General features: G+C 38.8%; 1 protein-coding gene across 22 annotated transcripts in view; it reads left to right on the top strand.

The window, feature by feature from the left end:
- LOC126852195 (polypyrimidine tract-binding protein 1) overlaps positions 1 to 27,731 on the top strand; it is a 351,818-nt gene that overhangs the window by 84,702 nt on the left and 239,385 nt on the right. The window lies entirely within an intron of this gene.

The following is a 27,731-nucleotide window of genomic DNA, read 5'->3' as shown; positions in this document are numbered from 1 at the left end:
CGGGATGCGAAAGGCGCATGTCCATGCGTTGAAAACCAGCTGCCACCGACGTTTGATTCCTGCATGCGTGACACTTATCGAATTTTCACGGCTTTTTTTTTCATCTCTCTTTTTCTTTTTCTCTCTCTCTCTCTCTCTCTCTTTCTCTTTCTCCCTTGTTTATTTTAATGCGTTTTCAATGGACGCTGTCGGTTTACTCGTCGACTTCGTAAAAGTACGCTCGAAAGCCGTTCTTATGACTCCCGGCGGCTTTTCGGAGCGCAACTCGTCTCGCGCAACGGATAGGAGGGATAACACTCCTGCCGTGCGGAAACACGTGGCTTTCTTTCGAAATTATAAAGTTGATTTTAGGTGCTCTACTAAGCAGCAAAGTAGGATCAAAAATTTATAAATGCAAATTGAAATCCGAGAAAGAGATTGTGCGCACTGATTTATTCAGCATTTTAACAAAATTCGAATTTTTAATACAAATTGTTATGCTCATAACAAAATGATCGACATCGCGCATAAATATTCTATTTGTATTCATACGAACGACGAATGTTTATTAATTTTATTATATATTATATTTATTAATTTTATAATAATTCTCTCAGCGGAGATGAAGGAAATTATGAATTCATCTATACTTTTTTTTGTTTATTTACTTATTTTTTTTGCTTTTTTACTTATCAAACACTTTTTCATGTAAAAACGCTATATTTATAATATAATATTTTTGTACAATTAATAATATTTACAACTGAATACTTTTCTATTGTCTAATTTAGAAATAAAATAGGGATGATTTTATTTCTAAATTAGACAATGAAAAATTATTTTATAAATATTATATTATAAATATAGTGTTTTTATATGATAAAGTGTGTGATAAATCTCGAATAAAAAAGTTCATATCATACATAAGCATATCTGGTGGAAGAATAATTTTTTTTCTCGGAAAATAGCTATGATTATCGAAAGAACAAAACGGAAATAGCGATAAAAGCATCGATATCAATAAGAATTACGGCGCGTAGTTAGCGGTAACGAGACTGTCAGTTTTTGCCGATAGGCGTAAAAATTACTGCCATAAACAGAAGTTCGGCTCGACTACCGGTGGCGCATAGTTGCGCGGCTTATCGCGGCGCCGCATTGCAACGGCCGCGTTCCTCGAACTCTCTCGGCCTCTCGTACGTGTGCATTGCCGTGCACGTGTGTTCGCCTGGACTACGGTACACGGTACACTCTAGCGTGATACGTCGGTTCGGTACGTCAAGTTCTTCGGTTGTGAGAATCGCCATTGTACGCGTCTCCGTTCCTTCGCGTTTAGATCCATTGTAAGGAACTTTGAACGCGCATTTTATAATACAATAATAACTTTAATGATCTTAAAATGTGCGTAATATATTTGGAAATAATTATACAAATAATAGAAATGCAATAACAAAAATGTAAATGTCGCGAAGCAGCAGTGTCTAAATCTGCTTTAAGTAAAAAAAAAAATTTGCAAAAATGCACAAATATTAAAAAAAAAAAAAAAATAATACAGTATAATTGAAGTATTAACTGGGAAAAATAATTTTGCGACATACATATATATATATATATAAATGTTTTTGCGTTATTGTTAACGGTTCCTGATTTAATTTCGCAATCTAATAAAGTATGAAAAATAATCGGCGCTCATTTGGAACGTGAAACTGGGTAGAAATGTTAAGAGCGGTAATTTTATGAGTAACTCATTTTTATAAAAACTTACAGTAATATATTAAGTAGTTTCGAGATTCCAATTTGCTTCGGAATGCTGCTAATTTGCTTTAGAAGGTTTTCTGACTGCAAAGTACCACTCTACTCCACGGCGCGCAAGTTGCAGCAAAATGCAGCTATGTTAAATGCATAGCTATAAAATCCCGGCGTTCTCTTACGTTTACGACGGCGAAGCTGAAATTCGTATCTCGTAGATCCGCGCGCCTCGTTGAGCAAAATTATCGTCATCGTCAACGACGCCATTGTCAATAGAGAAACTAGGCTGAAAAACTGGCAGTCAGAGCGTACCTCCTTCCAAGCCGAACGCGAGACTCGCAAACGACCGAGTGAAGAAACTTAACGCGTGTAATTGCTCCTCCTCGGGAATTAGAAACCACACCTTTTACGTTCGTACGCGAACGTCGCCGGTGGACGTAATAGGAAATCCACTGTAATCGTGATTAGTTGCGGTACAACGTGGTCTGTCTAATAAGAAAGACGAGAATGTTGAAGGTTTTCGCGCTACGAGTTTATTAATCCGCAGTCTATTTATTACGATTACGTAATTGCGAAATTTTCGAGCTGACTCTAGCGTATTCGAGTTAAGAGATCGGAGGAATATTCTCTCGACGATAATGTTTTTTTTTTGTTTTTTTTTAAGACTTATACGTCGATTACTTTGCGATTCACGCTATATCTTGGCCTAAAATTTCACGGTCGGTGATATCGGCCGTAATTGTGTTCGCGATCCGAATATCGATGACCAAGACTGTCCCGGGTGGAAGGTAGGTAGGTGGGTATTTTTGCGCCGTGAATGGTAATCGGCGCGAGCGCGACGCTCGCGAAATCGAGAGCTATTTTCTCCGATGATGCACCGCGCCGATCACGCACCTGTGCCCCGCGATATTACACCTGGGTTACGATTAAAACCATTTTTGCCGTCCAAGTCGCGGAAACCGGTTCTCGCTATCGTCGGGGCCCTCTTCCTGGCCTCGTCGCGTCGGCGGCTTTACATCGTCGCGGCTCATCACTATGCGAAACGCGTTTCGCAATTCGCGAGAATTCAAGTTCTTTCGTTTAGCCTCGAATGCTTTCGAGGAACCGACATTAGATTCTGCTGTTTCGCCTTGATATTCGTCTTCTAATGCGGATCGTCAAAGTTTTTTTTTTTTTTTTTAATTTTATTATGAATAATTTATTCGTAAATATGTAATAATATCGTTTTATTAAGGATAAAAAAGAAAGAGAGTAAATGGGCTTTTATATTTTCTACATATCGCTATTTTCTGACCGCAAAGAATTAACGATTATATTTAATATAAATATTAATATCGGAGGAAATATGTTTTTATCGCGCTGTCGGATAATCGTGGCGATGAATTTTATCGGTTAGCTACATTATTATTATCGAGTTTCAAAGAAACGCTGACAGGGGCTGGGAAAAATCCTTTTGCTGATATTTTATGCGACTGCATCGCGAGTTGCGGACACACGTTAGGTGTCTCAGTTTACCTTGATATCGACCCGACGTGTCATCCTTTTTAATCTTTTCTTTCTTTTCGTTCCTCTCTTCGTCGTTTAGTATTAAAGCACTCGAGCCGACGTTTTCAGGACGTATCATACTTGCAATTTATGGGAACCCTATGCTGAGAATGCTGAGCATGCGCTGGAACGATCTTAGGGTCCTATAAGGCGACTAAATACTTCTCATAACCGAGATATTAAAGGATTTATTAAGCGCATCAATTTGTTCTTTTTGCTCTTACAAGTTAATAATCTCTTTTTCTCTTTTGCGAAAGATACTTTAGTCAGCTGATAACTGTAGTCTTAATTAAAATTGTAATAATCAATTTCGGAATGATTAGATCGTAATGTAAACTCAGCTTCGTGTTATCTTGCTATCTATACTTTTTATATATTGATATGGCGTAATGGTTTTTTTTTGCACGCCAATTAAATTTATGATATAATAGAATTTAAAATCTATAACACACGCAAGTGTGTTTATGATGACGAAATATTTTTTATTATCTTCTTTCCAAAAATAATATCTTTATATTTTGTACAGCTGTTTGCAGCTTGTCATTTTATTTCTTTTGTCAATTGCGTTTGGATTTCTTCTTTCTCTTTTATTTTCGGCAAAGTTCACTTAAACATATCGTTGTAAAGTTTCATTACGAAATAAGCGCTATGAATATTTGATTCATTAAATTCATTTAAATGGCATTTGAGTCAAACGAACAACCGTGTAGTATGCGAGTTCTTTCAATCATCAAGGTCGTCAGACTCCCGCAAAGCAATCCATCAATTCTCCTTCTGCCTTGCCGCGTGCGAGCGGAATATTTCCTTTCGAACTTGTACTCCTCTCCTACTTTCTTCCCGCCCGGAGGTTGCGCCTCTCGTATTTTGGGTTTGCGAGGCGTATCATATTTTTTCATTTCGACGTTTATGGTCGTTGCGTCGCGCGCGCCCCGTCGATTCTTCTTCCGCGATCCGAGATTTGTAAGGACGGATTATATCTGGGAAAATGTCTCCCATGGGGGCAAGGGACAACAGAGAAATCCTAATAAAGAATTTGATATGCGTAACATCCGGCGGTGGGAAAATTTTCTATTTGTATTTTTTTTTTTTTTCCTTTTCTTATTGAATTCTTTTTTGCGCGAGATTTTTAGACTTGTACATCCCGCCGAACGAATCTCGTGGCTGAAATTCCCGAGCATCCGCATATTTATATGGCTGTCGATCTGGATTCCTTCCGACATTTGTTTGTCCGTGATCGCATCAACCGTCGACCGACCTGGCATTCGTTTTGCAATGTTTCGCAAAGCGGTTGTCTAGAGTAATAAGAGGACGATTCTTCTCCGGTAATCGATTACGCGGTGATATTCCCGGTGCTTTCTGTTTCTCTCTCTCTCTCTCTCTCTCTCTCTCTCTCTTTCTTTGGGTCTCTCCGCACGATTTCCCTGCTTTGCGATTTGCGGTTTCCAAACCGCCGGCTAGTTTTCCGCGGCAGAAAGTAGCATCGTGAGAAGAGTAAAGAGGACTCTTTTTTTTTCTTTCTCTCTCCTTCTCCCCCATCTCTTTTCTTTACCTCTGTCGGAGCCTTCCGCTCGGGTAAACACCCACCGGAAACTATCTGGTGGAAAAATAAGCAACGCGCACGGGTTTGCGTGGCATTGACGTGATGTTTCGCGGGACGCGAAACACGATTTCATTCGGCATGAAACGCGCGTAATTTAAGAGCCGACATGACACGAGAATCTTTTTTTATGTAAGCTCTGCGCTCGATAAATTCTTACATTTTACGGAATGATTGAACAAATGAAGAGCTTGCTGTTTTACAAATAACTTTATCTATCTATTTATCGATAAAATAAATAACACAAACGAAATATAATATTATCCGCTAAAACAAATATACAACGCATATTTTTAAATATGAATTTTTCCAATACATTTATCCGCCGATTTCTCTCCCGCCTCTTCGAGGCATCGTTTCTCTTGTTTACGGGAGAGACGAGAGGGTTCAATGTATGTTTGTATGAGTGTGTTTAGACGTCATCTCGGAAAAGGCCCGGCTCCATTTTCTCGGCGATTGAACGTCGAACAGGATACTTGTATATAACTCATGTCGCGGGAAATTAATTAATTAAATCGCCCTCGTTGCGCGCGGGATGAGATCGATACTGAAAATTAACTGCCGCCGTAATATTCACGGCGCAGGCCCGTCTGTCTTTAGAGACGGCCTGTCGTCGAGGACGACAAATTAGCAAACGGGCTAATAATCATGAATACGCGGCCATGATTCCGGCTGTTGTTAATGGTAATCGTTCTGTAGTTTAAAGCAAAGCAATTTTAATTTCTTTGCCGCAATTGAAGCGACTTTTCCAGACTTATCAGTAGATAGAAATTGCATTATTTCTGTTTGCTTATGAATTTCACTCGTCTTTACCTGAACGTAGTGTAGAGTATTTGTATTAATTTGTGAAAATATTCGGTTACTAGTAGAAATATATTATGTCTTGAATCGTGTTTGATGGAACGATTGACAAAAACGATATCGATATGAAATATCTCACTGTCGATTTCTAGAACACGGTTGAAATAAAGGATTCGTTCCGTAAATAAATCGGCAGAATAGCGACGACCCATTGAAAATAACGCCATTTTTCAGTACGATATTCTTCGTGGATAACCTTTGTATCGGCCGGTTTTGAAAACAATTTTGTACAAAACCGCCGATTGTGCAACCAATAATGCAAACTTTCGATAATCCGATCACTCGTTTCCTCGTTAATTAGATCGGATTACCGAGAGATTGCGTGCACAATTTTTGGTCGCGTAAACTATTCGTTCTCTTTCTCTCTCTGTTTTTTTTTCCCGCTGCCAAAAATCAATTTCTTGTTACGCGTAAGCCGCGGAAGCGTTCCCGCTATCATGCGTATTTTGGCTATATCCCTCCCTGGAAAATGGTTTTTTGGTATGTACATGGTGAAATTGGTTAGTCGCTCTACGTGTGCAGGTGAATGGAAAATTCTTGTCACGTAAAAGTTTTTGTGCGATACCGCGTTTGGTGAATATTAAAATAATAGACCTTCGCGAGGCGCATGGGGAGGGATGTCGCGAGTACCGCTTTTCCCCCGAAGATGATATTTCAGGAATGTGAGGGAGAGGGAGGGGGAGGGGGGACACGCGCTTTCTAACTTTCCGCTATTATAATTGTGTTTTGCGCCGCGAGCACAAAATAATATTAATTATTGTAGAAAATGACCCGTTGTAAGCGGAGCTTAACGCGCCTTGATTCTCGTGTCGAACGAACAATCCGAGGCTCTTCAACCAGGAAGTGAGTAATTTCGACATCCACCGCGCGCCATCCACCCACCGAGCGGAGAGAGATACTTTAATTAATTCCATCACCGTGCGATGAACGCCGCCGATATTCTTGCGCGATAAAAATGTCGCGACATAATGACAGGTCGCGTGGCTTTCATCGAGGAAAAATAACGGAGAATGACTTTTGTAATAGATTCGGGCAAAACGTGGTTTGTAATCTGCGATTTGTGGTTGAATCCTCTTTTCTTTTCTTTTTCTTTTTTTTTTGCAAAATAGAATTAAAATTCTAAAAAGTGATTTTGTCCGGTATATTTTTTGCAGATTATAAAATAGTGGTGTAGTAGTGTTTCTTATGCTATTTCTTTAATAAAATAATTTTTTCTCTACTTTTTTTTTGCAAATAATCACAGTGAGGCTTGACAAACCGCAATCGTGAATCAGAAAAGAAGAAAAGAAATAAAACATGTTATTTAAAAGTTAATGAAAAACTCGTATTGCCAATATTCAGCTTTCTTCGGGAAAACAACTTTGTCGGATAGCTTCTCGAAAATTCAATCAAGACGTATGTGTGTCAGGGTCAACGGGTCGTTACCTCTCGACTGTTAGATTCCGAGACTCATTAGTGTGACTCTGAACAGACGTTCCACTGCAAACAAACGGGTCGGCTTTACAGTCACATACCAAAAGCAGTAGGATTATTATATCCCGTGGAGCGCCGTTTATTTGACTCATTTCTATTGAGGCTGGTTTTCATCAATTCTGATTTGAGGTTAATGTTAGACAGCTGAGTGTCTTCTCTCTATTTATAATGCATGTTGGATTATGAATTAAAAAAGAAAAAGGAAAAGAAAAAAAATATACAAATCTTTTATAATATTTGGTATTTAAATTACTTAAATTTTTGCTTTATTCTTGATTCGATAAAAATTATGGAAACTATTATATTAATCAAGATGACATGTTATAGTCCTGGATAGCTTTTTTTCACATTTCACAGAGTTTTAAATTTAAATATCCGACACTTTGCGCGCGCCCACGTAATATCGCAAAATATTTCTTGAATCCGTGCGTTGGTTGGCATTCGCGATCGTTTATTAGTTCCGGTCGAGTAACCAAGAGGCATCGACAGCTGCCTTACGTCAGATATCTCTCTGATCATAACCCAGTATTTTCGTCGAGCCGTTTCACTCATCCAGGACTTCACGAATACGACCTTTCGCCATATTGGTGAAAATGTTATTCGAGAATCGGCGCCTCCCTCTATTTCTCTCTCTTCCGTTCGCGCCCTAAATCATTTGTTTCACCTTAGAAAACCCTCGGAGACGAGCTGGATGCAGCTGCTCGCAGCTGTTCGTCCTTATACCAAGTGTTGCACATGCTCGGGACACCGGGCATTTGCATTGTTACTAATACTTTACCGTTATGATTTTGAACAGCTGCACCTGCTGAGTCCTGTCATCCTTTCGTCAACTGATGATTAGTGGCTTGCAATAAAAAATATTTTTCGCGATAAAAATAAAACGACAGACTTTATATATTATTACTAATATTCATTACATTAAAAATAGATTATTTAAATGCATGACATAGTTTTAGAAAGAAATATTAAGAAGAAAAATAGAAAAATATTTAAAAAAAAATTAAGCACAAAAAATAACATGAATTTTAATCTTTATATTATTGTTTAAAGAGATGAAATATGTATGCAATTACAAAATAATATGTTATTCTTGGGACAGAGAAATATACGTAAAATAATATTTCTCTCGTGAAATGTCTCTCATGTATTTTGAGGTGACAGTAGGTGCGATAAAAACGTGTGACGATAGTGAAGCGACGACACCGGTTGGCACAATCGTCGCGTGAAATAATCTGGCGCGTAATTTGCGCGTTGGATATGTCGCTCGCGGTCCATTCGCCGGAACGTTTCTGGCAAAGGTGTATTACTCTTGGTAGCGCTATGAAATTATTGCGAAACGAAGCATTGTTGCCGATCGCACTCTTCGAAACAATGTCGCGCTTGGATGGACGCGTTGCGTATTGACGAGCGACATAATTTCATTTTGCATGCGTAATTGCGTACTCGACGTATTCAGTTGTGCCTAAATCTCTCTCTCATATTATTCGAGTCCAAACTGATCAAACTATTCAACCGATTCAACTATTGTGATGATAAATTCGGGATATTTTGTTTAACAATGGAATCTTTAATCAAATTTTTTATAAGAGATTGTTTTATACGTATTTTTTTTTTAACAAAAAAATGTATATAGTATATATTTTTAATATATATTAATTGTTTAAATTGATAATATACATTTTGCGTTTATCATTTTCTCAATATATATTAAAGAGTGTCATTGTAAAATTTCGAATGCTCTAGTTTTACATTGTATTTTTATGAAAAACTCTCGGCAAATATAAAATTTTACACTTTTTTTAAAATCATAATTTATATTTTACGCTATATTTTACGAAGCTTTTGTGTGGTTCGCGTGGTGAAGGTTCTCTTCGATCACATTGCCGGCGCGGAAACGAGGTTACCGTCTGCGTGACGGTGATTTAATGGAAGTGACGTCTTGACAATCGGGACGCGCCGATCGAAGATTAATCTGTTGCGCACTGCGTATGTGGACAACACGCCATGGATACGCGTATAGAATGTGAGTCGTCGTTACCGAGAATTACGTTCGCATGTTATACAATACATCTGCGCGTGCATGCTGCGTGTGCACACGCATAATTTCAAGTCCGTCGTGTATATTAGCTCGAGTACGAGTGCACGCTTTTATCAGCAGCTTATCTTTGAAAGCGACGGTAAACATTTGAATTATTAAGCCTCCGCCTTCTTTCCCCCTCCCCCCCTCTCACCCTCCTCTCACCCCCCTCTCACCCTCCTCTCACCTTCCTCCCTCACCGCGCTTTGTTGAGACGCTTGCTCTGCCTGTGATGGTGGATGGAGGTAGGCGAAGAAAGGAACGCGATGGAAAGAGAGGTTGCGGAGGCACCGACATAATAGCTATGGGGACGAACAAAGGGGACTCGGGCAACGTCGAATGCAAGAAATTAACCCTCCGTAAACCCGGGACGGCTTTCACTTGCGGAAACTCTGGAGATGTGATATTTTCATAAAGGGGGGGAGCCTCGAATTATAAGTTTGCGCGAATTTTACGAGAACATTCTATACTTAGATATTTTTCATTGAAATGTTATTTTCAATAAAATATGATATTTAACGAATAAAAATTTTTCAAAATGCGACGGGGATGTGAAAATCCGGTATTGTTTAAATTTTACACTCGCTAAAATAACGCAAAGTATTTAATGCAAGATATTTCGAATAAGTTTCAAGATCTGATGAAATGATTAATCCTAGAATATTGTGTTGTACACAGGACACTTTTGTGCGTGCTATAAATCGGATTACAGAGAGATAAAATTTGCAACATGCGTGGAAAATGTAATAATCGAAACATGTGGAATATTGCATGTTTGTTATCTGATACGTTTGACGTCATTTGTATCCGATGATATTCAGTATTTCGTGTATAAAGCGAAATGGTATTGTCAGCTGAAAAAATATTACAGATAGAAGGTAGTATACGGAAAAACATTCTCTCGTTTAGGAGATATATTATTTCGATCATATATATAATATATCCTGTATATTCTTTCTCTTTCTATTTCTCTCTCTCTATTTATCTTCTTTTTTTTCAATATTTTTGCGCGATAATACTCTTTTACATAAACTCAATTGATATTGAAAATAATTGGACCGAAGTATCTGCGATTTTGTAAATATGTTTTCAAACCGGTAAACCTGGATAACAATGGGCAATTAATTTGTACAACAGTATAACGGGATGTAACAAGATCTATGGCCGCAAAGAGGCGGAAAGAACAAAGGCAGAGAAAGTCCTACATTTTACAAGTTTCCTTTGAAAAATAATTTGACAGTAATGCTCAATTTGCATGATGCTCAATGTTCGCGTTAGTAAATGATAAATGCTTATAATTATGCTTATTTTAATGACGCAATTGGTAATGCAACGCGAACACTGGTAACACGTCAACGAAGCGCAGCGAATGCAATAGAACTTGCACTCATTGAGGTCAAGAACCATTCATAATGTTTGTGAATACTCGGCAATTCTCATGGCAGATACAATACACTCATAGATAATAGCGTTTCGAAAATTGAGACCAGTCCGATACATGTATATATGTTGTATATGTCTATAGAAAAAATGTTCTAAAATCACTGCGTGTTCATTTATAGCAGATTAATAGCAGATTTTCTAATAAATCTGAAGAATTTTTTCTTGTCGAAAATGTTGAGTCATTAATAATTTCTAAATTATAAAGGATATTATACATAATATCTCTGATATGTGATATTTTTTTTTATTATCTTTGTAGCAAGTTTATAAAATTTTATTTAATTATTTTTTTAATTGGCATACAAAATGACATGTATCTTGATTCTGTAAAGCAGATATTTAACCACTAATTATGCAGCTGATGTCGCTGACAATAACTTTGAACTATATTACCTGTATAATATATATCACCTTGGGATTTATCTAACTATTGTTGGGACGAAGTTCAAAGGGGGCGTGTGAAAAAGGCAAGAAGTTGGGGCTGATGAGCTTGTTAGAGTTTTCGGGGAGTTTTTTCGGAACAAACTTTCATCGCAGAACTTTCGCCCTCGATACCTGCGCGTGTTCGCTTCGGGACGATGGTCGGACCTTTGTGATTTCGATCGACTATCTTGACGCGTTCCAAAAGGGACGGGCAGCCTCGCATTTTCGCTCTCCGAATGGAAAAAAGTGAAAGTATGTCGGTGGGTCAAGTGTATGCCTAAGGTTTCTTGCGTAATGTTGCGATCCCTTCTTTCGATAGTTGATAGCGCGCTCGATCTCTTTTTTCTTCTACAATTGCTCTTTTTTTTTTTTTTTTTTTTTTAATTTGATTACGTGAATTTTTATCTTGTATAATAAAAGAATGCATTTTTCATATCTTTCGTTAAAAAAAGCGAGTAGTTAGCGCTCGCCTTGTGGACTGTCAACGGCAAACAAAAATATTGTACTTTGTTTATATTTGCGCGTATACTGCAAGTTTCCCGTCTATACATTTAGAGTAACGATATTACGGTATCGATATTTTCGCGCTGATACTCGGTGTCGCGAAACTTTCCACGCGACAGTTTCCGCTGTCTAAACTAGCGATACTTTCAAAGTATCGATCGCGTTCCCCGTCTCTCGACCACGTGTTCGCGCGTGCTTCAGAATGCGGACCACGTTTTCGTAACTTCTCTTCGTGACTGTTCTTCGGATAATTTCTCGAAATGCTCAAGGTCGTGAAATCGAAGTCTTACCGAAGAAAATGGGATACCGCTGAAAATTGGATGGATTCGTAATGATTTTTCCGAACCGAGTTTCTTGAAGACATTTATTTTTTCATTTTTATCTTCCCTCTTGTGCTTCTCTCATCTCTGTCTATTCTTTCTCGCATATTTTATGTGCTGTGCTTTTTTTTCTCGTTCGCTTATCCACTGCTTCGACTGTGTATTTCATATAACAATAGACGTTTCTCGAATTTTAAGGATTATGAATAACACGGACGATTACCTGGTGCCCCGTATTTTTCGAAATCGTTCGAGGATCCGGCATTCTTCAAACCAATTAACTTTCCTTTTCTTTTTCTTTCTTTCTCTCTTTCCCTTTCTATGCCTTCTATTCTTTACGCTTGCAATTTTACTTTGATAAAAATTTTTTTTTCTCGTATAGTTATTTCAGGAGATAGTGTTATCACATTTTAATTTTAACATGTGTTGTAACAATTTTTTCTTTCGTTTAAAAATTTTGCTAATCACCATTTGCTTTTTTCTCAACTTTCTAAGATTAAGATCGTCATTCAGAGTATAACATATACACTTCCAGCAGTACTTGACGTATAAATATTTATATGAAACGTATTTCTGCGAATCGTTAGACAAACGATTGCACGCTCTCTTTCTTTCTCTTCCTCTCAATCAATTATAATTTTATTATCGATTAATCGCATTGTCGAATTAACAAAAGGTACGCGGGTCAAATAACCTTTATCCCAGGCGCAAGTCATAATTATGTAACACGATCCGCTTTGAAAACGCGGACGGGAAAGCGATAATTATAAGCGACCTCGCCGATAAGCCTACCGCCGCGATCGGCTAATGTGGCATATTATTCACTTTTGCATCGCGTACACACGGTTAACGCGCAAATATTAACGGCCCGTTATTATCCGGGCGAGTATGCGGCGAAAACAACGAGCTGGCATTGCATATAAATATGCAATACGGGCTATTTGCCCGAGTATTTGTCCGTTACATTGTAGGACCGGGGACCGCTGCAGCTGCAAGCGCCCGATGTTTTGCGCGAGATATGAGATTAAAGTGTGTAGATACAGTAGGTACGATCGTCGGGCATCGCTAATTATTCACAGACAGACGACAAGATGCACGTAGAAAGTACATATTTGGATACTTAATACCGGCAACGCTAATGGGAATTGTTGATAACGGTCTTGATGTTGACTCTTGCTCGAAAATATCGAAGCGACGAATTCTGAAAGCGATGAGTAAGGATGAATTTTTCGATTTTGTACAAAGTACATATATAAGAGAAGAGCGTGAGATAGCACAATTACTCTTTCAATTATATATACATAGTGTATGAATAATCAGATTGAACAATAATTAAAAGGCTAACGATTTTAGTTCCGCGTCGCCACGAATGTTTTACGGAATAACCTTGAAGATTCACGATTGAGAACCATTGGTAAAGAAAGAAAGAAAAAGAATTACATATGCCCGATGCGTCAGCGTCTGGACGCGCTTCGTGTGTGCGGGCGAAAATATTTTCCTTGGTTGATCAAAATTCATTGATCGTGTACAACAGAAATATTTTTAAAATCCACGTCATGATCTTAAAAGCGTAGAAATACGAATAAAATCGAGTATCTAATTTGTGTGTGCGGTGTTCATTTTTAAATTAATTAAAATCTCACGCAATTTTTTTTTCAGCCTATATTATAATATGAAAAGAAATTTTCCAATGATACAATTTTTTATCGCGGCATCGGGAGTCTTCTCTATACATGTTATCGCGTCTATTCCTCATTCAAAGTAATAAATACGTAATCATGATTTACGCAATCGGAATTGTTTACAGATTATACGTCTCGACGAAAAGAGCTACGATCTTAGCTACGAAGAAGAGTAATTTTTTCACGTAAAGAATGATTTTTTTTTTTTATTTATCTTTCTCTCTCTGAGAATCTCCGCCTGTTGCGCGACCTTCGTTTACCTTAGTCTTAACCTTGCTCGTCTCCATATGTGTTTTCGGTGGAGCTAATGAAATTTCTCTATTAAATCGCGCGTGTGTGTACGTACGACGAAGTCTTACGCAAACACGAGTTGCCACCTGTAGGATCTCTTTTTGTGGAAACCGAAATTAGAAAGTCTGTGATAGATTTCGCGTTCTTCGAATTATTTTGCGAAGCAGGCGACATCAGTCCTCTATTTATACGCAAAAATTTGAATGCTCGAGACGTCGTTGGCAAGCGAGACGGAAATCTCGTCAACATTTCGCTCCGTTCCACGTGGCTTACTTATGTCTTAACCTTGTCTGACACTTTGACGTCACGCGTATGACTGTATCGGTCCACGAACAATGGAAAGTTCGGCGTTCGAAGCTCGTACTCGAAATTTAATGGCGAGCGAGCTCTTAAAAAGTGATTTTAAATAATGGGATTAAATATAAACTCTCTAACAGTTTCAATTTCTTTCCCTCCCAATTTCAAAGATCGACTTTAATGATGAATTACATCAATCAAAAGCTTATATATTATACAGAGAACTTTTTCTTATGTAATTAAAAAAAAAAAGAAAAAACAGAATATATGCTTTGGATTATGTTACGCGTGATCCGATTTGATTTTATTGAGATATATCATTACGTATATGATGGTACCTTGTTTTTGGAAACAAATTTTTCTTTGTAATATGTACATATATAAATTTAAATTATTATATCAACATATAAATTTTTCTCTATCTTTTTTTTTTTTATATGACTCTCAAATGCACTTTCAAATATCGTCGTACGAGATGAAGCGTAAATGAAGCTATAACAGTATCGAACAATACATTTGCGTGCGTAAAAAAAAAAAAAAAATATATATACCGTGATTGTATCTCGATGCTGTAGCATGGCATGAGTTACGCGGTGGATCGATCGAATCATCAGGTTCCGTATAGAGTTTATACGGGCCGTTTACACACGATCTAATCAGTTACCCGCGAAGGGAAGGAGAAATCAATATCTTTCGGTCGATGAGTCAGTCCCCGCGTGCGCACGGTGTCACCAAAAAGACATCTCTCGACTAAAATTCGCCGACCGGTAAACTTGGCGCTAATCTTACGCGAATATAATCACCGACGGGAATCTCGAGAGCCTGTTTCGCTAATTGCGACACGATGAGTTTTTTTACGGCGGTCGATTCAACAGGTTTTATTGCGGCAGATATACGAAAAACACGCGGTTTCGCTTTATAATCTTACTTACTTATGTTTATCTTTTAATTACTGACAATAAGACTTAATAAGGTTACATTTGAGAGGAGATTTATAATTTCTCTTAAACACGCGACGAGATGTATTATTTAAGAATAAGGGAATACAATTTTTTTTTTTTTTTTAAATTAATGCACGCATGCGAGATATTTGTGCCGGTTTTTTTTTTTTTTTTTTCCCCCAGAAAACATAAGTTAACCGCGATCAATTGCGAGTGTTTTTACTTGGATCAAGTGTGGGGAAACTAACCTGCCCTTTTTCGTCGCTCTCTTCAAATGTTAATCTACTTTCGAAAAAACACGAACGGCTATCAATCTCTTTGGCCTCCTGCGCGTAAAACGCGCCGGTTATTCGATCGCTGGTAAATATATACGTACCGGCCTACTATCGATAGTATTTGCTTAACCAAATTGGTGGTCGCATGCGAAATCGAATATTTCAAAGCGGCAAAGCGACGCGCGCTTTGTGCTGTATGGAGCGTTTGCGTTACTCGATGAAGGAATTATTCGTAGGAAAAATAATTTATTTCGAGTTAGTGTTTGAATAATTTATATGTTAAAACATTGATTATTTTCCTTTCGAATTTTTTCTTGCTGTGCATGAGCGAATTTGTGGCGTATTTAATACCAATGCGATTAGGTGCCGAAATCCATCTCATTTAAATTGCCTTTGTTCTCCGATCAAGCGTATTATAATTATATTCGGGCTACGTTTTGCATAAATTTATCGGTCCTCCAATGTGTTATGTTTTTGTGTATTATTAAATATACGAATGTGCGATTGCCGCGTGTATGTGCTATCGATTGATTCATTGCATACCGCGTGTGTAGGAAAATGGATTATTTATCTGGTTTCAGTCGAATGGTTTATTAAATCCAATTAATCGTATCAACGAAAACTGGTATAAAGCAACAATCTTTATACAGCGCATTAAATGAATCTTATTAATAGGGAATATATTAATTTTGATGATGGAAATAAAATTGCAATTAGCAACATCAGCCATATCGTATAAATATTATTATTACCGTTATGATTGAAATAATTATTGTTATTTGTACGATGAATATTTCTGCGTATTTTTTTGTACTCTCTATCGCGTCAATGAAACAAAGTTACGAGTTCGGCCGAAAGCGTTCGCGATTCGTGGAATGTCATCCGGTATTCCGATGAATGCGAAATTGGCTAGGGACGTTGTCGGCCGATCGACTCTTCGGCTAAAAGGAAAACCGTGTAGCGAAGGAAATGGCGAGAATTACATAAATGCTCGGAACCGCAAGTTTACACGATGATCGAATTACACGACGTCGGTTTGCTGGCCGAGGGCCAATCGACCTCACGTTGGCATTTCGAGTCGGCTTTTTGTCAGTTAAGCGAGAGAGACAAACACGCACATAGACACACACACAGAGCTGTAGAATTTTTTTTACGTCTCGTTGAAACGACCGGATTTTTGGCGGACTTTATTTGGCGGACAGAACCGCACTGCACGCGCGAAAAGGAAACATTCAAAAAGATACAGTGTTTTTGGCGAAAGTATATATATGTTGTTGTTCCGGTCACGTCGCTGTTCAGTCAACATAAATTCTGGTGTATGGTTCAGTTTGAGCCACGGATACGCGGATGCGCAGAAAAAAAAAAGCGACGCCCGTTTCTTCCGGTAAAAGTACTTTGTTCTCATTAGCGGTGGCAAACATCGGTTAACCGACGATCCCGCGCGGTGACACGGATAAGAAGAAAATTGCTATACCCACGCAAAGTGCCCCGATGGAAAATTACCGGGGAAACGAACGAACGGCCAACCTCCGAGTCTCGCTGATTGTAGCTAGCGGTGCAATTTTTTAATCGAGTTAGCAACTCCCGCTTTTAGTGGCGAGGGCACAAATGGCGTAACTTCGCGCGCGGCGCAACCAAACTTTAACCCTTTTAGAATAAATCTAATTTTTCAAAATTAAACGTGATATACATAAAATAGCCATAACTGTATGCAACTTTCGCACAAATGGAACAATTTTCGCGGTACGCGCGCGCATATTTATGGAAATCTCACTCTCCGCGTATTAAATGAAGTTAAGGATTTTATTTTTGTGAAGGTAAAGATGAGACGCTCACGCATTAATTTAAACCACGCGTTGAAAAATTGATGAGCTGATAAGCATTCCGTTAGCATTTCGAACGAAAAATTTCCACAACAGCAACGCGTCACAGGAACTACGCTTAGGTGGAACTACCGCGCTCTTTTTGCATGAAATAGGGATTCCTCGCATCCGGAACACGTGTGCATTGTCGGTACAGTCATTGCTGCACGTGTGGCAAAAGCTGCACGAGATGGTTGGCAGGCTATTGGCAGCGACCACAGACATATCGGCGGCGCGGCCGATCAGGCTTCTGAATTATTGAAGCCGAGTCGATGCAGCTCTATAGATACAGCCATCTAATACCTTCGAAGCGATGCTGTCGATATGAGAATATCCTGGAATAGCCGGTTCGTCCGTTTCGCGGCTCCAAAAATAATTAAATTATGATTATTTGACGCGATCGGGAACACAACTGGCAAGAAATGATGATTGTCAATTACATTGTTGGATAATAATATGCAGTCTCACATCTAACTAAACGTCGCAATCGTCCTGATTAACCCTGTAAATGGCGCGATAATAGAATAATGACAATAACGCGAACAACGATCTGTGCGACGTGACTTGGGGGGATTCGTTTCGAGTGCCGGAAATTTGATACGGAGATCTGTTTCCAGAGATTTGTCTGAGTCACCGGGAATAGATTTTTATCGCGACAGCGTCGCGCGGCGGATTATTTACTTCTTGCCAGGAATAGGCTGGTCCGAAATTTATTTATCTACTGTCCCTGCTCGCGCGTGCAGGGCGCCCGAAATATCGTCCCGTCCCGTGAAGCTTGCCCGGTTCACCTTCACGGTTCTTGCTTCGTTCCCTCGACCGTTCCAGCGCTTCGACGACGGCGAATCTGCTCATGCCGGGACAGGTTCTCGATAGTTTTTGCTGTCTTATAACGTCTCGTACGCAGTGCTTCTCAATGCTCACAGCTGACCGCAGTTAATCTTCAATTGCAATCTTTAGTTAGAGCTCAGTGATGGACATATTTAAAGTGTAAATTATTTAAATTGTTTTTAAATTAAATATTATTTGTGGAATTTGTTTTTCAAATGGCAAATTTATATATGTATATAGGAAATATTTATTTAAAATTTATAAAATAATTAGAAAAGTGACATTATTTATTTTATTAATTATAATTAATGCCAATTAACAATTGTCATAATATAAGAGAAATAACAATATGAAAATAGTATGTTTTTAAATATTTTACTACTCATATAATGAGAGAAATAATTAACTTAAGTGATTATTTGAGAAAAAGCAATTATATTATTTCTAGAAAATATCTAGAAATCATATAATTAATTAATAATAATTTGATCTTTGAAATAATGCGACTTAATTTTAATAATTTTTGGGAGGAAATTATCAATTATTTCTATCTAAGCGATAGAAATTATGATAATTTTTCTTTTTATCAAGCTTCGAGTCTCAAAGTAAAAAGAAATAAGATGAAGTAATCGCGAAAAGTGCAAAGTGGGCGTAAGGTGTGACTGGAGTACGAGCTCGACATAAGCGATAGAATGAGCTCGGCAGCGTCGGCCGACAATTGCCAATTAGTCAGGCCGACCTGTTAGGTCAATTGGACTCGCGTTTCCAGCCGATTCAGGAGTCCGGTCATGTCCTACGGTGAAATTACTCGTTGACCACACGCGTCGCCGGCGTTTCCCTCGTTATCACCATTCTTGAGGAGACGCGCTTCGATAAATATATCATCATCTTGGTAGATGGAGGCATTTGAATTTTTCGTGGGAAAAAAAAACTGACACGTTGATTGCGATACCGTTATAATTTGAATGTAATCATATTCACATCATTGAACAACACGACGATACATTGGAGGATCAGCTGCTGCTGATTTGCGAGCCGATTTTTATCCGAGACTGTACACGCACACGTGTATCCTCCGAGGCGCACGCATGTTCGTCTCGACGACATATGGCAGTGCTCCAACAAGTGGCGGTAAAAACGAGTCGTGCGTGTGCGCGTGTGCATGTGCAGATATCGGTTGTACACGCAATGTGTGACGTCCATTGTTCAGGGATGGCCTGTAAAGGGCCTGTCGCATATTTCATTCCATCATCGATTTTCTATTCAAAAAATTTATTCCTGCCCAAATAGACTACGGAGCGTATATATCGCCGCTTTTATTCCAGACTTTTTTATACACGCACTTGGAGATCTCTGGAGTTTAAGATTTTTACGAATTTAGGAGACCGATCGATAATGGAGCATATTTAGCGGTCCCTGGAAAATGTAGGCCGATGCGTTCGTGATTTTTTATAAATCGGCAAAAAAACTGTGCCGCTTCATCCTCATCCTTTTTTTGCGTCCCAATATTTATCTTCGTTTAGATCCATCCCGCTCGCCATCTGTAACCTTTCCGTCGAGATGCGCGATGCGTTGTCAACGTAACGAAGTTAAAAGGGTGGACTGTTTTGTTAATTGTTTTCCTGATGAGTGCACGGGTAAAGAATAGGTAATTGCGAGAAAATTCGCGGCAGCTCATTTTTTTAATGAAACTTTGCGAACTTTGCTCGTTTCATCATCATTATCCTTTTCGAATAGACCGCATTTGTTCCGAGATTCAAGATTTATGACAATTTTATGAAAAAGCGACGTGATAAAATTAAAACGTAAGGTCGTTACCTCGGATCTCTCTCGATGAGACTGGCGGATTAAAAGTAAGCGATCGATCCTGTATAAAACTTGATCGCTTTCCGCAAATTTTTTATAAACTGACGGATTTTTTTTTTCCTCCTTATCTGTATCGTATGCGGATACGTTGCTTAAAGGAAGCGCGGCGTATATAAATTAAGAAGTTAAGCTCTTAATGAGACCGTCGATAATCTCTTTTAACACAATCGTAGCAAATGTATTTTATTTACACAAATTACGTTCTCTTTACTTTTATCGCTGCTTGTCGCACTGACGGCGACGTGCACTTTGGGCAATTTATTTTACCCACATGCACATATAAAAGGCGCCAGACGCGCGTTCGTTGCCACAGGACGACGGGCAACGATGTGAAATCACCAAGGCCAAGGCCAGCCAGTGCCGTGTCAAGAAATTCTCGTTCCACCTGGCTTTCTCTTCTCGCCATTGTTCCGAGGAACACGGCGAACATCCGTTGATTATCGTAGCGGGCAATCTGGCGCAGGGGCGCGTGAAGAAACAGGAAGAAGGAGGGGAGGGGAGAGAATTAAAAAGAAACGACGAGAGGAAGAATTAAAAGCAAAAGGGCGCAGGGAGAATAAAGGGGAAGTGGGTACGGAAAGTAGGGAGAAGGAAGAGGCAGTAGACCGATGAGAGCATGGCGGCGCTGTTTTGTTGCTTTGCTAAGAAGAAACAAAGGATGAAGAAAATGGAGGAGAAAATAAAAAATTCACGCTGCGCGGTGCGGAAAAAAACGGAGCGCGCGTGGCACGATGGCGGAAATTTAGCATAAAATTACACGAGAATGGCGGGTGGTTAACGAAAGACATCGGTCGGTCGGACCAACGGACGTACGGCGGGATGCGTCGATTGTAATTCAAATCGCGGCTCGGTATGTGGCCGCGTACAATCGCCGGCAAAAGTTGCCCACGTGTGTTTTAAACGAGACTATCTTGACGCCGCAATTGCGGACATAAAAGTGGGGTGCAGATCTATTAATATCGATATGTCATTTTGAAATTATGATTTTTAATCTGGGATTTAAATAATAAAGAAAGCGTTTGTATAGAGAAGACACGTGTTAGAAATAACTTAGAAAATTCTTAAATATTTGAATCATCTTTTATGTATGGACATTCTTGTGTTCTTAGAGCATCAACGATTATTAAAGAAATAGAAAGTGTTGTTTATCAATATTCAAAGGAGGTTTAAATAATCGTGGAGGCGGGCAACAGCCGCTGGAGGCTTATTTCTGGTCGGTACGATGCATCGTTTTGTTTTCCTGGTGCGCTTCCTTACCGTCGGCGAACGAGCCCGGATTCTACCTTATCCTCCAGTGGCTAAGAGAGCCAGTCCAGTCAGCTGTTTAAGAAAAAGCCCGCCGATTGATAGACATCAAGGCCAATTGACAGATTGACACATACGATCTCGAAAGTCGCGTCGCGATCGTATAATTAAAAGGAGTCACGTTTATGATGATCACCTAGTGCAATGAACATCGTGGAAATTTCTTGCGCACTCCTGCCTCGAATGTGCTTCTTCGTTAATTAAAGATCTCGCTATAATTGCCGGTAGCCTATACGCGAATATCCGGCATTTTTGATAATTATCAGATTTGTGTAGGAATTCGTAGAAAATCTAGCTTTAAATCAATGGAAATCTTGAACTAGGGGCAATATTTTTTTTTAATAATTTAGATACACGAATATCCCGAAGTGCAATTTAAATAATTTTGTATATGCTCCAATTTTTCAACGGATGGCCATCGAGTTTCGTCACATTAGTCCCCTTATTTTTTTTTTTACTCCTCACCGACACCCTTTGTATTCCGCGCGCTGTGTAAATAATGTATCCCGAGGAAAGGGAAGGCCGTCATGAATAAATTGAAACTTCACCGGGGTGTGGGTGTCGCACCGGAGAAAGGCCTGACCGTGTTGTCTCATTAGCATGCAAATTTTGCGAGAATGGGGTGTGTCGGATGGGCTCTCTTATATCCTCCCCTCGTTCAGTAAATTCGTCTTTCTTTCGTACTCTTCTCGACCTTCCTTCCTACCGTGGCGACACTTCCAGCGAACGAATCGTTTTTGTCGATCTTCGTGTCAGCAGCTCGAGTAACTGCGACCGCCATCGGTTATCTCGACCGGGGATTACGTTACTTGATAACGCACGTTCGCGCTTAGCAGCAGCGATTCTCGATGCTTGTTCGTCACGATACACGTTCTTAGACCTGCCATTTTCGCGTCGATTATATTTGCAGATTTTTAAACTGCCGCGCTGTAATGATGCGACCATAACTGAAAAAATATATCTCGTCGTTCTGTCTTAAAGAAAATTAATTCTTACAGTTTGTAAATGTAAGTAAAATGTATTATCTTAGAGATAAAAAATATCCTGTATTTATCTGTCAAAATATGAAGGTACCAAAGTGGATAATAATAATAAAAATAATAATAAATAATTGCAAATGATGATATCAGAGTTACCGCTCTGGGAATTTGTTTGTTAAAATGCTGGTGGTATCTCCACAACACGGTGTAATAACGTAAAACGCAGCCCAATTGGTTATCATAAACGCGTGAAATCTTGTTAAGAAGAAAATATGTTACTTTGCGATGGAGACATTCCTGTTTGTTGCTCACCGCTTCTTCTTCCATCTTTATTGCATCGCGAGGGTGGAAAGCATAGAAATTTGAATTATTGCTCATTAAGGTCTCGTGCCATGAGAATAAAGGCCGACTTCCGCGGTGCGTTGAAGGGACGAAACGGGGAGGAGGAGGAGGAAAGATAGGCGCGATTATAAATTCGTGAGATAATGGCGGCGCGCTACTTTTAATTAAAAAGCCGCGCGCGGCTTTCTCAGTGCCACCGCGAATTACGTTAAATACAGGAGAAACTTACGCTCCCTTCCCGATGGCGATGAGGAGACTGTTGGAAAATTTGCCACCCCCTTGATTTCTGCGTTTGCGGTTCTTATCGCTTTGCATCGCAATCTTGGCACGACAAATAACTAGATACGAAACAAAAAAATTGGCATGGCGCGCGTCTTTTTTCATTCTCCTAAATAAACGAATTAAAAAAAAGAAAAAAAATACTGTAGACGCCTTGACGAATAAAGTTACACATAAATAAAAAAAAAATCCGTTTTTCTCAACGGAAAAAAAATTTGCCTAATTTTTTTTAATTTGTTTGTTCTTCCTTGTTCTGCCTTGTTCCGTAAAATAATTTACTTGAAGGGTTAATCAATAACAGTTGACGTAGTTTGCCGGCGGAACACGTTAAATTTAGGCACAGAATCGCGTATCGGGTCGCGAGATCCGAACAGACAATTCCAGAGGCCGTCCTCCTCCTCGGCAGCTACCAGCCACGTCGCGGAAACTTCGACTGTAGAAGTTGCAGTTTTGACGACAAGTTGGATCGGCAAAGTTATCTCTGGAACGTCCTCGCCTCACGCAGCAGCTTTTCTTTCGTCTTCCTATGGAAACGAGGCAGTTTTTAATTCCTCAAACCTCTTACAATTTCAAGTTGTAATTGTTAGCGCATACATTTTTTAATTATTCATAAAGGAAATTTTATATCACTTCGAGTAAATATCGAAAAAATAAGTCGAGATACTCTGACGAAGTGTAAATTAAAAATCAAAGAAAAATTAAAACAATTATGTAGAAATACTAATAAAATAACTATATAAACTAAAAACTATAAAATAAAAAAACATACTATTTTATAATCAACTGCGAAATTCATATAAATACATGTATAAAAATTGTACTCTCGCACAGCGTATTTTAATTTCGCACAGCGGTCGTGTTCGTGATGCGAACATTCGCCGGTTAATTTGTTCGGTGACGGTGCAAAACCGCTGTCACGTGTCGCCGTGATGCGACGAAACGCCAAACGGCGGGCGGTACCCACGTGCGATTCGCCGCCGCGTACGAGAGAGACACGTACGCGCGACAGCCGGCGCGGTAGAAACGAAACGGCGTGTGCCACGCGTGTAGCGCGCGACACGATAAAACGTGTGCACCGGGAATGCAGCCTCCGGGGCACACCTGTTACACGACCGTGACAAATCTTGTAACGGTTCGTTGCGCGCACGCCGCCGATAAAGCTCTTAGCCACCATGACTGCGTGCAAATCGTCAGTGAATTATTGGGCTGTCATTGCATGCCGACAATTGGCAAGGTTGAGGAATCGTTTTACGTAATCGTTCGCGGTTTTTTTTTTTTATTTAGTCTTATTTGAGTCATTCTCGCTCTCCTCGATTTGCGTATTGAGTAAGAAACAAAAGCGGCTACTTTCAGAGAAAATATTCTACTTTATTATTTTTAAATAATAGTAATGAATTTAAATATTTTTAAATGATCATAATTTTTACGAATTTATATTATTTATATTACTTTATTTTTATATGTATTTTTTTATTTTATTTATTTTATATTATTTTATATTATTTATTTTATATTATTTTGCATTGGAAATTATTTCCTACGAGATTCATTATTTAAAAGCTTATATTTTTCATCAAAATTTTAAATATATGTTATTTAGTTATATAATATGATTTTAAATTTTTTTGGAAAGATTTAATTTTTTTAAATTCAAATATTAAGAACTCTTTTCTTGAATCTCGAGTTGTTAATAAAGTTTAATGTTATGTTTAAAATTTTTTTTATTTTGAAAGAGTTTATTGCAAATTATAATATACAATATTTAAACCGCAAATCTATTTTACCGTGAAATATTGGCGTGTAAATCTACCGATTGTCGCGATTACGTAGTCGCGTTACGTTCTTTCGCTTTATGCGACAGTTAGGAAAGTTTCGCGTTTAGCGTAGATCCGGTTACATCCAGTGCTTCTTTCGGACTCTGGCAAACTTCCGCCAATTTCTCGCTTCAAACTCGGGGAATTTTTCGTCGCTCCTGGAGCGTGTAAATCTTGTAAGGAGAATGATCGCTATGGAACTCGGGGCAAAATTTTTTAACGAAATTACGACGACTTTTCATTAACAGAATTTGCCGATAGAACACGCTTACCGATAGTAATGCTTACTTTGTATTTTTGAATATTATGAATATTTATAATCTTTTCTCTTTTGGTTCATCGATTGAATATTTTATTAATATTATTCTCAATATATTAATTATTTATCAACGTCAAGTTTTGTCTTCAACGAATAATACAAATATGTATTTTCTTTTGCTAAATGTGATGCAGCGTGGTAAATATTTCATAGTAGCAATAATAGTATTGCCAAAAAATGACGTTTCTATTTCTGACATTACTTTGCTGCGAGTCCGATCGATCTTGACCTGTTTTTCTCTGTTTTCAGGTGAGTTTCTTTCCGTTTCTTGAGGAACAAGAGAAATTTCAGCACGGCGGGTTGGTGAGTTAAGGTCAAAAGTTTCGTAAAGATCTCTCTCGCTGGACGTGGCGGTTTGCCGAGAGGATTTCTGTTAGACGAGTTTAGCATTGAGGTACTCCACTTTCATCGAAAGAGAGAGAACATATCGAATATTTCAACTTAACCACTGATTGCAAAGATTGCAACCAAGATCAATTGCATTGTTTCAAATTTTTTCAAGATTGGCAGATGAATATATATATAAAAAAATGAATATATATATATATATATATATATAAAACAAAATTCATTTTTTACGTAAATTTAAATTAATTTACAAACATTTAAAAATCGAATGCTTCTTTTTATTATGATTCTCGCGCACACGTAATTTTCATAATTTATAAATGCGTGCTCGGGAAATTTTATATGATTCGTCTGTCAGTCTCTCGATGCTTATTAAAAACTTTACTCGGATCGACAAAACTCGCTCGTTCCAAATTGCGGGAACGCTTTTGCCGAATGTATTCATCGAAGTAAGTAAAAAGTCCAGCCGCAACGGGAACGAGAGAGCGCGGACGATTGGGAAATCGATGAGGCCGTGTCGGGAGCGACGGCGAAATTCTAAATAACCGATTGCACCCCGGGGCACAAGCAGCCGGTTAGCCCGAAACGGCCGAGACGGCGCGTGTTCTTGCGGAGGATCAGTTGCCTCCGAGGAGGTAAGAAACGGCCGCAGTAGTGCATTACGCATTTACAAAACGGAATTGCGTTCCTCAATCCGAGGGCTCCCAGCCTCAGTTGGTTTCTTCATGAGGCTCGCTCCCTCATTGCTGGCGCGGTGCAGAAGCTGGCTTTTCGCGATATGCGTACGATACGATGCCTCGTCTAAAAATCTCAGTCGCGATAACTCGCTCTCTCCTCCACACATGGTACTTTCCGCGAATGCGAAATGTTTTTTCTCATTCCAAGATTGAAATAAATATTAGAGAACCTTATTCACAATCCGTATACGCGCTTTGCTTTCTTTTTAGTGTCGTAACACTAGGGCTTGGAGAGCTGCAATTTATTTAATATATTAAATTTAAAAAAAAACCAAAGCACACTTTTCTCTCGGTTTGTAAAAATTACTCGATGCTTTTTATATGTATATATATATATCCAGGATTTTTTTACGGAAATACATTTCTCTTTATTACGACGAAAAAAGTACATTGATAAGGCACGTTAGAGACAATCCGTAACGTTTGTCATTGTGTTTAAACAAGAAAATGTTCCTTGCAAGCAGTTGATTTTCGGAAGTTACAAAGAGCCGCTCAGGATACACGACGGTGGTCCCCTCGCAAACATATTATCTCGGTAACGAGGCCGTGGATATTAATTGTAACGCCTGACTCGACCCACGACGTGTCGAGCACGTGTTGGGGGTTTACGCGACTAATAACCGTAATTTATGGCATGAATCATTTAGTTCCTCTGCTTTATAAAATGACTTATTCTCCGCTTCAGCAAGACTCGTTGAGAAAGAAGCTCGTTCGTTATGCATAAAAATTCTTTAAACGCTTCTACGTAATCCCTGCGTGGATATGGCAAAAATTTATTACTTGAATTAATTTACAAAAGTCAAATAAATTAAATAAATATTCGATTGCAGAGAAAATTAAAATGAATTTTAATTTGTAAAGTAGAACATTACAATTGTAATCATTTCTCTTTTTCTCATATCATCGAACTACTCGATTTTCGATAGCGCATCACTGATCGATACGTCGATGCATGCATCGTTTTGCGAGCAATCGTCGATTTCCCGCGCGATATGATTTTCGCGGGGAATCGCCAATTGGTTCGACGTCAGCATCCTCGGCATCGGGAGGCAAGGTCGAAAGATGGCCGGCGAGAACGAAATTGTGTTATCGTACGTATCGTGGTGTGTGTTGGGGGAAATGGAGGTCGCAGACGACGAGTGGTGGTGAGTAGCCGGTGCGTGGAAATTTTCCCCACCTGTTGCCAAACAATTCCCATGGAAACGAAGTTACGGCCATGGTTTCCGCCGAATAAATACCGCACGTAGGTAGGTGACAACGCACTCGCATTCGACAATTCGCTCTCGATGAGAAATGCATTTTCCGGACGAGAGAATGAAGAGAAAACGGCTTTCGTTTGCGTTGACTTGCCGCAAAAAGGGACACCCGGATACCGGTTCCATTAACGTTGATTTACGCTGAACTCTCGTTTGTTTGGATTTTTATTTATTCGTTTATATGTTCATGAAACACTACTATAGAAAAAAAGATCTCATATTTATGTTTAATTATTTCGATACAAAAGATATTTTTTGCGCTTGTTTGTGTAAATATATTTTATTATTCATATAAAATCAAATTTTTGGCGAATAATAAATCTTTTATTTTTTGATATATG

This window comes from Cataglyphis hispanica, chromosome 10, assembly GCF_021464435.1.
Source record: "Cataglyphis hispanica isolate Lineage 1 chromosome 10, ULB_Chis1_1.0, whole genome shotgun sequence".
NCBI classification, from domain to species: domain Eukaryota; kingdom Metazoa; phylum Arthropoda; class Insecta; order Hymenoptera; family Formicidae; genus Cataglyphis; species Cataglyphis hispanica.
The sequence above is the reverse complement of the archived record's forward strand: the minus strand, read 5'-3'. Positions and strand labels throughout refer to the sequence as shown.